The sequence below is a fragment of the Sus scrofa genome, chromosome 14, assembly GCF_054392235.1.
Source record: "Sus scrofa isolate SSC_HxYL_T2T_F1_AM1 chromosome 14, Sscrofa_HxYL_maternal_Yorkshire_Landrace_v2.0, whole genome shotgun sequence".
Classification (NCBI taxonomy): Eukaryota; Metazoa; Chordata; class Mammalia; order Artiodactyla; family Suidae; genus Sus; species Sus scrofa.
The window spans coordinates 116120429-116138468 of NC_139396.1; the positions used below are offsets into that span (position 1 = coordinate 116120429).

Below are 18040 nucleotides of genomic sequence, written 5' to 3' on the forward strand. Positions count from 1 at the left end.
TAGCTTACCAGTTAAGTACTAACCATGAATAGATATTAGTTGTATTGTGTAATCACTTGGGTGAAGTAGAAATTTGTTCATATAGGGACTACCATGCTTTGATTATTTAATATTTACAATTATTTTTTAATAGGTGAGAAGATTTCCATTTTATAGAAATAAAGCTGAGGCTTTGAGAAGTTAAGTGGCAGAACTGATGTTAAAATGAGATCCTGCTATATATAGCACAGGTCACTTGTGATGGAACATGATGGAGGATAATCTGAGAAAAAGAATGTGTGTGTGTGTGTGTGTGTGTGTGTGTGAAAGAAAGAGAGAGAGATTACTTTCCTTTACAGCAGAACACTGGCAGAACACTGTAAACCAATTATAATGGAAAAAATAAAAATAATTTAAAAATTTTTTTTCATTAGAAAATAGAACCAGAATCCAAAGGCATATCTGACTGCAAAGGGCATATTTTTTATCATTACTTTATACTGATTTCTGATTTGAATTATTTAGTTTCTTTAAATTATCCACAAATATTAATTGATTTGGGAATTTCTGAAGGGAACTTTTTTTTTCTTTTTTACCTAGTTCAAAAAGGAGATATTTCAAATATTTTGCCTATTGAAAAGTAAATCTCCTTACTTACTTGATGTTCTTTCACAGTCCCCTCAGACCATTTTTATACTGAGGTTCCAGATCACATGCCAGAGTTAATATAAAACTGAAGTAAAAGGAAAAGGAAAGAAGAGAAAAAGGAGGAGGTGGGGTTGGAGAGTCAAGAACTAAGTTAGAAGCAAAAACTGCATGAATGATATATTCATTGTCTCACAATTAGGAGGAAAGTGGACTCCTGTACACTCAATCAATATCCTGATTTTACTACTTACTATCAAGATGCACACCCTCACACTCACACAATCCACACACCACTTACACTGGTCTAAACTACATAATCCTTATTTAGTAGGGAAGGAGCATATTTTTCATTTAACTTATGTTCTTGAATACAATTTCAGTTAAACAAAATATGTTTAGGAAAATCATCTTCCACTGTAGCAGTGCACTTGAAAGCATTCTTCTTTACAACCTAAAAGTGGGTGGTTAACCTAAATTAACATAATGTTAAATTTTTATAGTGCTGTTCATATCTCTAGAAAAGAAGTTTAGCAAAATGCCTCTTTGTTTTCAATGAGATTATTGGTGAACTTGGATTAGAAAAGAAATGGAATGTAAAGCAATCTGTGGGATGTTAGGCATTTGTACAAATCCAGATTTTTTTTACCCTATTTTATTTCCCACACACTCTTAAACAAGTAATGCCAAATCTTCTGCTTGTTCCTCACCCCTAACCCAAGACGTTACTCATTATTTGTTGAGGGAATATATTAGTAGTAAATATTTCAATACAATATCAAATATGACATCAACATTTATTCCTATTTGTTTGGCACAAAGAGCTATTTGATTCATGCAAGCTAGTTATATATTTAAAATGAATTTGATGAGTTGTTTCAGAGAACATTATTGGACAGACTTTTTAATGAATATAATAGATGAGCAGAGGGATAGAGACATATATACACAGAATATAATTATTTTTATCACTCTAACCACTACAACTTTACACTACAATTTTCACATTGTCTGCACATTTGAAATAGGGATGCAATAATATTATAAAATAGGGAATGGTGGACCCGTTCTGCATATGGTTTAGATATTATTTGAATATTGGCAAATCAGTAAGACTTCCCTAGAATATATTTTTGTACTCATCGCTAATGGGTGTGAAAATTATTCAGCTAAACTGCCCTTATTTTCAATTAGAGTGTCAACGTCCACAGATACCCTAGAGCCACTTAAAACACAATTGTGCAGGCAAACATTTTTTGCTGTATTTATTTATATTTCTTGTGACAGAACTGATATATTACAAAGTTTGTCCTTAATATAATATAAAGAAAGTTGCTAAAAGAAGTTTGAGAAAAATACTGACGAATTTCCTATTCACTTATATAAAATTATCACACAGGATACTGTTGGAAAATACTGATTTGGAAAAATTCTTTACTTTGTTAGAGAGTACCTCTAATGTTTATTATTCTTAAATATGAAAATAAATTTTCAGGAAAAATATAAAAATTATAGCAAAAGAAAATTGATGAGGCATCAAAATGTTTGTGTCACTCAAATATTCTTATAAATTTTATAGGATTTTAGGAAAAGCTCAAAAAAAGATATACTATTAGAAAATCACACAGTTTTCTTGTATTTCTATGAAAAAGGTGGAAAATTTAATAAACTATAATTGAAACTCTATCCCATGTTTAAAAAACTTTCTAGAGTTGCCCTTATGGCTCATAGGGTTAAGGACCCAACATTCTCTCTGTGAGGATGGAGATTTGATCCCTGGCCTGGCTCAGTGAGTTAAAGATCTGGCGTTGCAGTAAGCTGTGACACAGGTCACAATACAGCTTGGATATGATGTTGTTGTGGCTGTGGCATAAGCCACAGAAGCAGCTCCAATTTGACCCTTGGCCCAGGAACTTCTATATGATGCTTGTGCAGCCAGAAAAGAAAAAAAAAACCTTTCTACTATGTGATTCATGTTAGTAATAAGACTTTCTAGGAAGTAATTACATCACTACTCCTGCAAAAGCAAATGCAACACAAATATTATATACTTCATAATTATTACCTTTTATCTACTGAAAAAAAATCAGTAATTTTGCATCAACAACATGCAAACATATGCTGAAACACAATTTTAATTCCAGTGAGTACTGTTTGGTATATTTCTGCTCATAGACCCCTAGGGGAAGTCTTTATCTTTACGTCAACACTTGTTGCATTCCCTGCCATACTTCTTCAATGTAAACTATGACATTGGGTAAAATCCACCATATAAAGAAGTCACTTTTTTTTCAATAAATTCAATAATATTTATATAATTTATTAAATTCTAGTCCCTAAACTGACTTAACATAGTTTAAAAAAAGATATGAATTATGCCCTAAAAAAAGCTAAAATAAAATTAAAACTAATGAGGTGAAATGTTTATGTGATGATTCATCCATATTGTGCTACAATGGAGGAATGCACAGATTTGAGAGAGTGAAAAGACAACAAAAGACAAGACACTTTAGATGGGTGGGAAGGTAATATGATGAGAAGCAGAATAGAAAACAAACACATTCTGTGCATATTTTGGAGTTGGAAAGTTTATTTTACCTACTTTAAGACTTAGTTTGCTTTTCCACATGGATGATGTTAACAGATGGAAAAGATTTCCTTTTTCCAATGTAAACGCCGATAGTTTCCAAATAGTTAATAATGAAGTTGTATTAATGATTATACATATTTTTTTCTCTCAGTGAAAGTGACAATAACATATAGTGCTGCCTTACTCACTAACACTGCACAACCAATAGGCTCCACCCGCAATATTATCAATAGTTCAAAAGTGGAGCAAATTAATCACTGCAAGACTTCTTTAAGATCAGTTGAGTGATGATGCAGGTCCTAGTTGATATTTTAGCTTACTAATTAGTTTCAAGTGTACAAGAATCTCTTGAAATCTGGCCTCATACTAATAACTTCAGAGTACATTATCTATATAATATTTAACATTTTAAAAAATTTAAATAAAAATGGTTGTAACATCTAATTTTAAGGAGCAGACCTCAACTCTACAGTTTTTTAAGACCAACCAGTTGTTGCTGTTGAAGGGTACAAACTTGCAACAAGTAATAAGTAAGTCCTAGAGATGTAATGCACAGTATATTGAAGATAGACAACAATATTATATTATAATCACCAAACCGGCTAAAAGCCTAGATCTTAATTATTCTAATTACTAAAAAGAAATTATGATAGAGGTGCTAATTATCACTGCAATGGCAATTATATTACAATATGGAAAGGTATCCAATCAGTATCTTGTACACGTTAAATTTACACAATATTCCATGTCAAATATATTTCAATTTTAAAAAAAGACCAACCAAATGCCTGGGGATTATAGCTCTTGGTAAAATATATTTTTGATAAAAATTAAAATGGAGCATTGTAACTTAAGTAGATTCTTATATTTTACTGCAAAAAAAGACTAAATAACTCTAATCTAAATGTTCATATTATAGATAAGGAAACAGGTTCAGAATAGTATATTTTTACACTATCTCAGAGAATCTTGCTGCTCTGTCTCTTGTTGAAATAGTACAAAGAATATATTTGAAAACACTACTCATTTAGAAGAAACAGGAATAGAAATCAATCCAATTTGACAAATATTAGTGCTTAATGGAATGGAAACTAATAATTCAAAGTAAAAAAGATTGCTATAATTTTTCATTTGCAGTGTTAATTTCATCTTAGGTAACAAAATAAAAATATCTTACTTAGTTTTTTATGAAGACTGTTTTCTCCAATCTGACGTTATTAACAGGCTTTAAAAAATAAAAAGGCTTTAAAAAATAAAAAAAAGTCTTCATGTATTATAAATAAGAAAATATATAATCATGTTTATTAATTTTTATATCATATTTCACCTTGAGAGTGGTTTCATACAAAAAGGTAAAGCAGTATCCACTCACACTGTTAGGTTTCCATAGTAACAAGCTCTAACAGTAAACTATTTTATTGCAGTATGTTGTTTTACTTATTGGTGTAATTCAAGCATGTTTCCAAGCTCCTTACCCCAAAGGAAGGTCTTTTATGCCTGAAGAAGTGACCTGCCACGGATATAGAACAACTCATTCTATCATTTCTCATGATCTACCTTAAGGGACATGTCCTCAAAAAAAAAAATCTATTCGTCCAAAAAGGGGTTCTTTTTAATACTGTGTGGTTGCTCCCATGGTCTGTTCTGGTCTGCTATTGGTCGGGGTGGGCAGAATGAGGATTTTCTGAAGAAAGAAGACAGTACTGGGCTTCTCCCATTTCACCTGTGAAGTTTGTCCTGGCTCCCTTTCCTCACTTTAGTGAAGTTAATATTGATTTTTTCTATCCTGGTAAAATTCTACACCTGCTGGTATCATTAAATGTATCTCACTCTATTAAAATAAATTATTGGAATAAACTCCTCTATTAGAATTTATTTAGACCTTAATTATACTAATAATTTTCATTATATTTTATTTACCTTGTCTAGTATTTCACTATATAATCTGGGAGGTGATAATTTAAAAATCTGATATATGACTAAAGAATATTGAATTTGGTTTTAATTAAGCATAATTACTTTAAAAAGTGACAATATTTGATATTTTTCCAATAAGGAACAATTTATTTGATTATATACAGTACAGAGATGCCTGGTAGTTATGCAATTAATATTTGTAATTTCACTTGAATTAGATTAGAATTTTCTTCCCATTTTAAATAATATTTTATGCTAAAATGAAAAAAAAAAGTTTCAGCCTGAGCCTCATCAACTTTACTGAGTTATGTAAAAACTATAGATATTTTAATTATTTTTCTCATTTACACCAAGTTTTTCTTTTTTTTCTTTTTTCTCTTTTTAGGGCCACACCCACAGCACATGGAGGTTCCCAGACTAGGTGTCGAATTGGAGCTGTAGCCATTGGCCTATGACACAGCCACAGCAACACCAGAACTGAGCCTCATCTGCAACCTACACCACAGCTCACAGCAATGCCAGATCCTTAACCCGCTGTGTGAGGCCAAGGATTGAACCTGCCTCTCCATGGATACTAGTCAGATTTGTTTCCACTGAGCCATGACAGGAACTCCCTTCCACCATGTTTTCCCAAGAGAGTTTGACAAACCCTTTTTCCTTTTTATAGCCTATGCTTGTTGATATTTGGTATATTTTAGTGCCATGAATAACACAAGTTTCTTTTAAAAGGGCTATGATTAATAATATTTGATTATTTGAGCTAATATAACCAAAGACAAAAAAATTACTTGAGAAAATATGAATGTAAATTAATTATATCACAGCCTTATCCCAAATATAGTATAAATATTAATTTATTATAAATAAATATGATATGAAATATAAAGGATATAATATTATAAATATTTATTTATGATGTGAATATTTTATATCATAGAAATATGATGTTATAAATATTTCTATACCAAAATTTTCAAATTTAGAGAATAAAATGTCAATAATTAAAAATGGTATTTAGAGTGACAAATTTATCCATTAACTGTCAGATAAAATAATGTAGGAAGAATGATGAATTTATAAGGACAGGAAAATTAAAAAAGAGATACAGAAAATAAAAAGTGTTCTTTGTCAGGTACTTCTATTTGCTTAAGGAAGGAAAATAAATTTCTATCAGTAGAAATTAGCATAAGATGGAATGATAAATGATATGCCATTTCCAACAAGCACTTATAATGAGAGTGATCTAAAGTGTGAATAACCTATTTCCTTAGTAGGTCATAACCAAATTATCTTTCACAATCCCTTTAGCTATGGCTAGAAAAAGGAAACAGAAAACAAGTTTTAAGGCAGAATTCTAATCTAACACAAGTTAAATTACAACTTCTCCAAAGTAAGACACTATGACTCGTATATCTTCTTTTATATTAGTGGAATTCATTCCATGCTTTACTCTCAGTAAGCACTCAAACAAGTTGATGGCTTAATGAATATCAAAGAATAAAAACTTTACATCTAAAAAAAGAGATAATACAATAATTTTCATGCCTTTATCATTTTAAAGATAATTTGCATATATGCTCACATGAAGAGGGAACATTATGTTATAGGCTGAGCTGAAATAATCATTAATAAATCTGTGCTTAAATCCCAATTTTATAAATAATTTGTCCATAGTAAGTTGACTCAAATTTTCTTAGAATAACTGCTTTGATGGGGGGGGGGCAGTGGGGCATGGGAAAGAACTAGATATTTTACACCCTCTTTCAAGTCTCATTGATCTATGAATATCTTAAGATAATATTTATAATGAAAATCGTACTGTCCAATGCAATTATTTTATCACAAACATATTTTACATAGATTTATCCCACATATAAACTGCTATATGACAAATTACTATAAATGTAGTGGCGTAAAATAATACGTATTTATTATCTCACAATTTCCACAGGTCAAGAGTCTGGGCCTGACTTAGTTGGGTTCTCTGCTTAGGGCATCACAAAGGTGAAATTAAGATGTTTGCTAGACTGTGTTCTTATCTGAACACTCAACTAGAGAACGACCTCTTTCTAAACTCCCTCAGGTTGTTAGCAAAATGGCTGTAGAATTCATAACAGCTTGCTTCTTCAAAATCAGCAATGGAAAGGGAAAGTTTCTGCTTCAAGTCCCTGACTTCAGAAAGACCTAGGCCACCTTTTATAAACTCACTTGATTATATCAGGCCACTCAAGAAATTCTCTCTTTGACTAGCTCAAAATCAACTGATTAAAAAGTCAACCTTAATTACATGTACAAAATCCATTCACCTTTGTTATATAACAACAAAATTCCTAAGTATATACCATCAGCCTTGCCATATATGATTTGTTAGATGCAAATCACAGTAATCAAAGGGAAAAACAGGAGTGGAATGCAGCTCATCATTCCCAGTGCTGCACTCAGTACAACTGTCTTTTTCTCACTCATGTCTAGAGGTCCCAGTTTTAAAAATGAAATCATTATACCAATGGTACAGCAATTTCCCATTAAACTAGGCACTGCTGCTTAGTTACTTTATGCTCCTTGTACCTAGAGACCAGAAAAAATATTAGGAGGAGATAAAGTTGTTGATAGATAGTGGGGACAGGGAATACACATTTGGCTAAATACAGTAAGGTATCTTTTGTCAATACCCTTACTAACTTTGATGATAAAAAGATTATGGAGATAAGGGATTTAGACCCTTAGAGATTATAGCATAAAACACTAGATAAGTGCAAGTGGATGGAGGGAATCTAGAATGGGTACTAGAAGAGGGAGATGATGAGTATCAGCTGTAGCTTCTGAGACTTTAGTTTGCTCTATTAATTTACAGTTACAAGTTGTCCCAAGATAAAAGACCAATCAGAATTTTAGCAGAATTGTTCCCATCTGGATGAATTTACTATAAAAATAAGTCAATCAAAGCACTATAGAGTGGATAAAGTGGATGCTGTGCTGTGTCACTCAGATTCTCCTGCAGTGTGGAGGCAGTTATTTCCACAGCAGCTACTGGTGGTAGGTACTGCTGCTCACAGCTTACTTCCTCTCACAAATTGCCCTGAGAGACAGGAGCAACCACATTGAAGGGTACCCTACCCTCTCCCATGGTAGTCAACATCCAACAATGATTAATGTGGAAGTACAAAGCCCAGGTCCCCTTTCCCCAGTCCAGGACATCTCTGAAGGTCCTATGAACAGTGAAAGCCTGTCTTTGCTTAGGAGTGGCAACAGTACGATCTGAAATACAGAGCTTGAAGAAGTAGACTGGAACATTATCCCTCTATGGATGAAGCTTCATATTTCATGATTTATTTTATCTTACTAAAACTTAATCTTTCAATGCCCTTGTTCAGTACACCTAGGGGAAAATGTGGCCTGTTGTCCTGCCCCTTTAATTGTCAAAATAGGATAAGTCACCTTCTTACTGTTACTAATATAGAGATTCACTGTCAAGGGTTTACTTCTGCACCAAGGTCGTTGGCTAGAGAACATGTTTTGTAATTGCTCTTGGCACAATGTGAGTAATGTGGATACTGATGAATCAGGAAGCCCCAGTGCAAGAAGAGGATGACAGTCTCCAAAGTGTGGCATGGACAATTTGAGCATTTTGTTGAATGAGCAGGACATACACTATGATTAAAACAAAATACATATAAGCATATGGATGGCTCTGTTCTAGATGTCAAGAGAAATGACTATCCTTTTGTTATGAGTCAGAAATACTAAAATAATAATTAGGCTTAATGCACTTATTTCAAATGTACTTGAGAAATAATTTTTAAAAAATGCATGTTAACTAAAAATTAACATAAGGATCTGTATAATATTCTAACATAAACTCCTGGGCAAAAAGAAGATCTATTCTAAATGGCGCAATATAAATTTCATATTACCTTCTGTGAAAAAAATAATACTCTTATTTTTCATCACTTTTTGAATAGCTTAAACTGAAATAGTAACTTCTTATTACCATTTTAGTACAGTCAATGATTCTGTAATTGATATTGCATGACATATGAAAAGAGTAAGGTACATTTTGAAAGTCTGACAGTGACCAAGGCAGCCTTAACATTTCCTTTCCCTTGATTATAATTTTAGCTAGGCTTCTTCCTGACTCTAGTCCCTGACCTTCTTTTCTTAGAACATTTACATTAAAAACCTTTTCTCTGTCAATTCTTTCTCTGTCCCTTTGAGATGTAAATCTTCTTAAAAGCTTCTTGAAGTTTTAAAACTCAGGAATGTCTTTCTCAAGGATCTGGAAGTCATCCCTTTGAATTGTATTCTTCAGGGAAGATAGAGCTGCTATCACTCAGTTTCTGTGTAGGGGTAGAAGCCTAACTTTGGAAGTTAATTGCTCAAAGGTGTAAAACTACCTTCTCTTCTGAGGATAGGAGAAAGTATTTGTTTTTGTTTTTTTCTTTAGGAAGGCCAGTTAGGTAACACAGCACCCATGATCCCCTCACTCCAGTTTTTAAACTCTCTTGGGCTTTATTTTAGCAAAGTTGAACTTAAACTCTATTTGTCAGAACTTTGCATTGTCAATCTTCTTTGCCTTTAACAACAACATCAGATAATATCTGAAAAAGTCTGTTGAAATACTTCAGTATCAATTCTTGTATTTTATATTATCTAGTGACTTAGCAATAATTGTATAGCATTTCTTATTCTTTAAGACATTACTGGGTAGCAAACTGGAGATCCTCATTCAAAGAATCAAAAAAGTTCTCAAAGAGAATACGTATCTCAATAGTCACACAAAGATCAATTTTTTAGAATGAGAACAGGAGTTCCTATCATGGCTCAGGTAAGAAACACCACTAGTATCCAAGAGGACGTGAGTTCAATCCCTGGCCTCACTCGGTGGGTTAAGGATCTAGTGTTGCTGTGAGCTGTCATGCAGGTCACAGACACAGCTCGGATCTGGTGTTTCTATGGCTGTGGTGTAGGCTGGCAGCTACAGCTCCGATAAGACCCTGAGCCTGGGAACTTCCATATGCCACAAGTTCAGCACCTAAAAAAAAAAAAAAAAAAAGAGAGAGAGAGAACAGTGATCCAACAAATTCTGATAAGCATAGACTGTAAACTTCTTGATTAATATCTCAATAAACATCTACTGAGTTTATTTACCTATTTCAAATTATTCTTATCTATGCCTACAGCATTTATTGCCTTTTACAATCAGAGTGTACACACATCTAGACTGAAATGTTCCACTGTATAATGTCATAAGTTGGATGTAGATGGTATATTTACTTTCTTTTACATCAGTCAGAGAAGTTATTGGTAAGATCTGAACATCTCTGGTTCTCTTTTATGACTTGCTATATATACATTTCAATAAATTTAATGGCATAATTTAACTGAAAATCTGAATATTTTTTATTTGAGTAGCCTAAAATTACCTGATAGGTTTCATATGTCCTATATTTGTTCGCAAAGAGATCATGGGATTGTTCTTAACTTGAGGGAATAATAGGTCCCCTGAGAATATAATCAAGTTACAGATTCCCTTCCCCACCAAACCACACACTCACAAAATATTAGGAGATTCAGATCTCTACAACAACACTTACTTTTACCCAGGAAAAGATTTTTAATACATGCTTCTTGAATTGATAAGATTGAGCAAAACTGAATAGCTTTTTAGACTGTACTTTTCTAAATCTCAGAATTAAGACTGGGAATCAAGCTCCTGATTGCAAAAATATACACTTTTTAATACCACCACCATCAATAATAAGTTTAAACATCAACTTTCTTACTCAAAGTCCTCACAGGGCTATAAGACTGATGGGATTTAATTTATATTTGATATGATTTCATAGCCTTGGAGTGAAATTATTTTTCAGCATTTGTTCCTTTTGTTCAAAGTTCTAAATCTCTATAGCCTCTCCTTAGAGAATGCCTCCACAATTTTCTTGATCATTTTGGTTTTTCTACTGTGACCACCATATTTCCATTTTCCCAGATTTATATGAGATCTGGGTTAGGTGTCCAATAATGTACAAGCAGAAGGACACAAGTGAAACTATTTTCAACAATCTGCATTATGTACCTAGAAACATATAGCTTTCAAAGAAAACAGTAATAATACTAACTAATCAAAAGTTTAAGAAAAATCAATCTCAGAGTGGGTGAGCTAAAAAATCCTTCTTAGATTGCAATATTTGAGAATGTGTCTCTCTAACATATGACTTTCTGGAAGTTGTTTTTTTAAATGAATACTATAGCAATTTGATTAGCCCCTTCTTCTAGTCTTCCAAGAGACAAGCTCTACCCTGATTTTCTTAAAAATTGTTGCAAAGCACTAGTCTTTCCCCTTCCATCTTTAAATGTTAATTCTTCAAATATTTTATTAATTTGTGATTCCTAGATATGATCAATAAGATAATTTAGTAGAAAGGGAAAAACATCTATTCCTTATCAATGTATATGTTCAATTCTCCCCTTGGAAATGAGGTCAGTATGCAGAGAAAAGTCATACATGAACAGGCTCACAGACTGTGCATTTGACATGCAATCAAGGTGAATCAATGAAGCCAGTGGGTAAGAGCCACGGTATAAAATAACCAAGTACCAAAATTTGTTTTGTTTTTTAACTCTTTGATCCAGGATTATAAGCTATTATATTTGTATTGGATTTCAAATAACTTTTAATATTAATAAGAGATTAAAAGCCTAATTATCCATTTATATGTTAGAAATTACAGCTCCTGATAGATTCAAGTTTTATATTAGGAAGATTTCATTTGTTTAAGCAAATTAAAACAACAGCTGCATTTAAAAAAAAAAAGTGTGGGATCTTTGATTAAATAACGTTCGCTTAAAGTGTAATATAAGATAAAACTAAAGACATGTGCCCACTTGTATATTTTGAACTAAAAATTAGCATGCTGCCTGAATTTATTTCCATTTTAGAGTCTAATATGCATGGAATTGAGACACAGAAAAGATTTAGAAACAGGCAGGCCACTTCTTGGATGCTTTTGTGAGTTAATATGTTCATATCTGCAACACACAGCCAAGGCAACAAATGAAGAACAATGAATTAGAACTCTACCTTGAGGAGGCCAAACTTGTTGTTAGGTCAATGGCCATATAAATAATACATTTTAAACACTAGATAATATACCAGTTACTCTGGAGATGTAACAGACCACTTCAAATGTTAGTAGCCTAAAACACCAATTAATTTAAGAATTCACAAATCTTTAACTTGGGAAGTACTTGGAATGGACAGCTTGCCTCTGTTCTGCAGAGTGGCTCAAAAGCAGAGGATAAAATCATCTGAAAGGTTACTCACCGCATAACTGACCTTGGGATAGCCCAAATAGCTGGAGACTAGAGAAAATTGGAGCTTCTTGGACAACCTGATGTTTATGGGGTCTCTCCATAAACATGTTTCCAGCACAGAAGCTTTAGGGAACCAGACCTCTTACAAGCTGGCTCAAGGATCCAATGGAGATTGTTCTGTGCAAAAGAATCACATAAAAACCATAATGCCTTTTTACACCTAGTCTTGGGAGTCAGGTAGCATTAGTTCTGCTGTACTACAGAGGTTAAACAGTTCTGAAGTTTACCTGAGGGGAGAAAACTTAGATCTCTAGCTCTCAACGGAAGAATGCTAGTGTCATATTTCAAGAAGAACATTTAAAATGGGATGTATATTGGTACAGCAATCTTTGGAAAACACAGTATCTCCATAAATGATTAAGTCCATTTACTTTAGTTTTAGGTATCCTATTTTACACTAGGTTTGATGTTGTGATGTTCTGGTTTGAAGAGTTCATAGAAATTTTTTTTTTTTAAGTTTCTGATCTCATAGCAAATATCAGGTGCTGCAACAAATACAATAAGCACAGCATCTCATGTTATCATCTAAACAATTTTCTAAGACTCTTTCTAAAGTTTTTCTCATTTTGGAGACTAGAAAACAAAGGTTAAGTAAGATAAGTAATTTTCCACAGGTATATGTTGTATTTATCCTTTAAATTCATATTATTTGAGTTCTGAGTAATTACTCTTAACAGTTCTGCTACACCATCCTGGTCCCTCATTTTAAGGAAATATTTCAGAAATAAGTTGATCTATTCACGATCCAACAGCTCCATGACTATTGACCTGAGACTAGTGTCATAGACTCCTAAAGCAAACTATACTAAACTGTTTCTACTGAGTAAAGCAGAAATAAAAAATATTGACAGTTTACTTGCAAAGATTTTTTGGAAGGTGACATAATATTTAAATGGATCAGAGTAGGGCCAAAGTTTACTCTGGATAATGTGCTGGGCAGGCTGCCAGATCCTCAATGATCAATTCTCCTGATGGAAATGCTTACAAAATTGCTCTTTTACAGACTCGTAGAACCTGTGCCAAATTGTGCTAATGCACCTCTGTTTCCTCCAGAGGGTGCCCTTAGCCTTAAAGAAATTATTCTGCTGAACACCGCCCCCATCACCCCACCACCACTACCACCACCTCCATCAGACAATAAATAAAACTTCAATGCTAGGTGTAGACAAACACTCTTGGCCACTTTCATCCTTTTGACCTTCTTTTCTATCTCATTTCAGCTCTTATAATGTCTTTCTGATCCTTTTCCTCTATGAAAATTGAACTTCAATAAGACAAAAAGAAAACTTGGTAGTTTGTAACTGCATACATGTCCATTATAACATGAGTTTTGAAACAATCATTTGCAATAAAATAATTAACCGATTTTTAAAAATAAAACAAATTTAAGTGCTAAAGAGATTTGTTAGATATCACATAAAATTGACAGAAAATATTTAAATTGAGACTTGAACTAAAAAAAAAAATTGTTTTCCCTCTGCAATTTCACTCCTTTTATTTAAAACAAATATGTCTTGATTTCCTTGGAATAGTCCTGATTTATACCTGCTGTCATCATTATTAGTGTGTTCTGTGACTCTCAAGTGTCTCAGTTTGAATGATAAAGTCATCTTCTTTGGAGACTCTGGTAAATTAAGTGTTAAGCCAATAACTCTCCCCACCCCATTCCTCACCAGGTACTAATTTGAAATTTTCTGAGTGTAATACTTTTCTTTCTGTGAAGGAAATTCAGACACTGTGTCTGCATATACACATGCACATTTTCCTTATTTAAGGATTTGTGACTATTTCCAGATCTCAAAACAGAAAGAAATGGAGAGTGAGAGAGACATCCTGAGCCCCTCCTAGACCCAGTCTAACCACTTAATCCTCTTTATGTTGTTTCAATCTTAATCTTAAAGCACCTGGTCTATCTGTTTTAGGTAGAATTTTTGTTGCTGCAAATCACAAAATCTTGGCTCAACTTTACTTAAACCAACAAAATGATTTAACCATATTACTGAGAAGCACAGAGGAAGTGGTCTGGTGGGACACCTTTGGATCCAAACTCAACAAAGTCATTAGCACATTAGCACATGGATTCTCATTCTCTCCCTCTCTCTCTCTCCCCACTTTCCCTTCCTCCTTTCCCATTAGCTTTCTGCCCTTTTCTCTGTATGACTTTCATTCTTCTCAAGTAACCTCATTTATTAAGATGACAAACAGGTCACAAGTAATGCCAGGCTTACATTATACTAGTAAACCTTTCTTTACTAATGGTAGTAGCAAAAAGTGGAAAGCTTATTCGTATTGAGATGATTTGAGTTACATGCTCATTTAAGAACCAATCACTATGTTCAGGAGTTGAGAAAATTCTAGTTTGCCAGGGTCATCATCAAGTGTTCATCCTTGGATTTATAAAGTTATACTATTTCTAAGCCAAAGATATAGATAGAGAGTGGGAGAATGGTGCTTACTTGAAGAAACTAAGGATGATTAAGGGGAAATTGGTGCTGGAAAATTAAACACCCAACTGTGCAATATTTTGCTTTTCTGCTCAAGTTAAAAATTATATATGTCTGGAGTTCCCATTGTGGTGCAAGGGAAAGGAATCCAACTAGGAACCATGACTTTGCGGGTTCAATCTCTGGCCTTTCTCAGTGGGTTAGGGATCTGGCGTTGCTGTGAACTGTGCTGTAGGTCACAGATGTGGCTCAGATCCTGCATTGCTGTGTCTGTGGCGTAGGCCAGCAGCTGTAGCTCCAATTCAAACCCCAGCCTGGAAACCTCCATATGTGGTGTGGTCGGGGGGTGTGGCCCTAAAAAAAAACAAAAGGCAAAAACAAATTATATGTGTGTTAAGTGAGGTGGAGTTTGTGTAATTAGAAGAGGATTATTTTTACACAAATAAAACAAATTAATGTCCATTATAGTTATATTTTAGAGAAAAGTATTCCTATATGTCTTGAGAGTAATGACTATACTTTTTCTGTATAAAGTATAATAAAGAACTTTTTGTATAAAGTATAGTAATGACTATACTTTTTCTGTATAAAGTATAATAAAGAACTTTTTCTGTATAAAGTTCTTAATAAAGAACTCAAATCAGAAGTTCCCATCGTGGTGCAGTGGAAACAAATCCAACTAGGAACCATGAGGTTGCGGGTTTGATACCTGGCCTTGCTCAGTGAGTTAAGGATCCGGTGTTGCCGTGAGCTGTGGTGTAGGCCGCAGATGCGGTTCGGACCTGGCGTTGCTGTGGCTCTGGTGTAGGCCAGTGGCAACAGCTCCAATTGAACCCCTTAGCCTGGGAACCTCCATATGCCACTAATGTGGCCTTAAAAAAAAAAAAAAGACAAAAAAAACCCCCCTCAAATCAGCTTGATTTATTTATTACACAAAAACTTATTGAGTGTCTGCATTCGCTAGACCCAAAGCCAATTGCAAAGAGCCCCTAACCTTAGAGCATAGTATTTTCTGAGTCACATGGACAGAGAAAACCAATGTATGCCTCACATTGTTTTCAATCAGGAATTAACATCAGAATTAGTGAACTTTATCAAAATGCACATGCCTCAATGTGCTCCCCAAAGATTGAAAAGGTCTGGAGTGAGAGTTGAGTAATACAAACTTCTAAGTTTCTTTTTGAGTTTTTTTTGAAGACATGTCTGACTAGGTCTGGATATTATATTCAAAGGTGTTCCAGAGAGAATGGCTCCAAGACCACATGAGCTTTTTCCAATCCCACATCTTTGAATAAGTAGTGAGGTGTTCTTTTTTTTTTGTTTTTTGTCTTTTTTGTCTTTTTGCTATTTCTTGGGCCGCTCCCGTGGCATATGGAGGTTCCCAGGCTAGGGGTCGAATCAGAGCTGTAGCCACCGGCCTACGCCAGAGCCACAGCAACGCAGGATCTGAGCCGCGTCTGCAACCTACACCACAGCTCACGGCAACACCGGATCGTTAACCCACTGAGCAAGGGCAGGGATCGAACCCGCAACCTCATGGCTCCTAGTCGGATTCGTTAACCACTGTGCCACGACGGGAACTCCAGTTAGTGAGGTGTTCTACTTAAACATGCACTCCTTGAGTAATGTTGCAAACAGAGGTTAAAGATAGATCAGTATACAGTCCATTTCACTTCATTTCCATTGTTGGCAGAGTGGTAGAAGCTGTCAGAGATTTCCCAGGATTTATGGAATATTGGCTTTGTGGGAATAAAATATACAAAACTGAGGGTAAATAAGTGGTAGTTAACTCTTCTATTTTGTTACATTGAGAGTTAATTCATAGAGTTCATTTTTGTTGCACTTTTAAATTTGAATCTTATATATTTCCCAAATGCTATTATTGTTTTGTCCTACTGCATGTTGGGCAGCAAACTAATGTGAAAAGTCATTAAAATACCATTATTATCCAGTGAAGTTATAAACACCTGTAATTGGAATTCAGATCTTCTCCTTCTCCTTTTTCTCATTATTCAAAAGCTGCAGAAACCCAATTGAGACAAAAATGGAATTTTATTAATTCATGTAACTCAGAACAACTAGGATTAATGGCAATATATAATGTTTTTTCTGTTTCCATAACTCTATATGTAGGTTCCTAAACTCTAGGTGAATTGGGAGGAGGGTTAAAATGGCCGTAGTCAACTCAAGTTTTCATTAGTAAGTTTAGCAATTTCAGAGAAGAGAAACTCTTTGTTTCCCAATATAGGGCACATAAGCCCTGAGAACAGGAATCTGATCAGTTTAGTCTGTGTCATAAGCTCAATACTTGGGACCATTTATAATGGCCAATCCCTACAACACTGTGATTAGAAGCCCTACCAGAATGACATGAAATATAACGAGGAGAAGCAGTTCCCCTAAAGAAATGTGTGTGTGTGTGTGTGTGTGTGTGTGTGTGTGTGTGTGTGTGTGTGTGTGTGTTGAGGAAAAGTTGATGCTACAGTTGCTCCTGACAGAAGAAGGAGAAATAGATATTGAATACAGTAAATCAACAGATGCACATACTCTGAGTACTAATCATCCAAATAAAGAATGTACCTTTGCACTAAGCTTAGACCTAGAAGTTAGGATTCCACAGCAAAAACTTTGTTCTCTAGAGTGGTATATTAGAAAGCCTACGGAATTCACAGGAAAGTATTGGTTTAATTTTATTTTTAAGAAAAGATCTTAAGGACAATAAAATAAAATTTAGAAATCTAATATTTCATTTAGTTGTGTTAAGAGTATCTCCAAGGAGTTTGTTTTTATTACAGTTTTCCATTTCTTACCACATAGCCCCAAATTATGTTAGTGTTATCACTGCTGCTTGTTCTTGATCTGAAATATATGGTGTAATGACATTATTGCCGCCTAGTTCTGCAACAATAGCCCATTAACTGAATGGAAGATCTCTAGTAATGTGAAGCTTTCTTTTCTCTCTTTTTATTCCTTCAAGATTCATTGAGATATAACTGACATCCAGCACTATATAAGTTTAAGACATGTAGCATAATGATTTGACTTATCATTCATCATGAAATGATTACTACAGTAAATTTAGTGAATATCC

At 34.0% G+C, this 18040-nt stretch overlaps 1 long non-coding RNA gene across 9 annotated transcripts in view; it reads right to left on the reverse strand.

Moving 5' to 3' along the window:
* LOC146396954 (uncharacterized) overlaps nucleotides 1–18040 on the reverse strand; it is a 545736-nt gene that overhangs the window by 391667 nt on the left and 136029 nt on the right. For 6 of the 9 annotated variants that reach the window (XR_014827586.1, XR_014827587.1, XR_014827591.1 and 3 more), the window contains one exon: nucleotides 12456–12622. The exons of 1 other annotated variant lie outside the window; for it this stretch is intronic. This is a non-coding gene — a long non-coding RNA (uncharacterized LOC146396954). Of the gene's footprint in view, nucleotides 1–9552; nucleotides 12623–18040 lie in introns of those variants that run through there. 2 more of the 9 variants (XR_014827585.1, XR_014827590.1) reach the window with 1 other exon arrangement.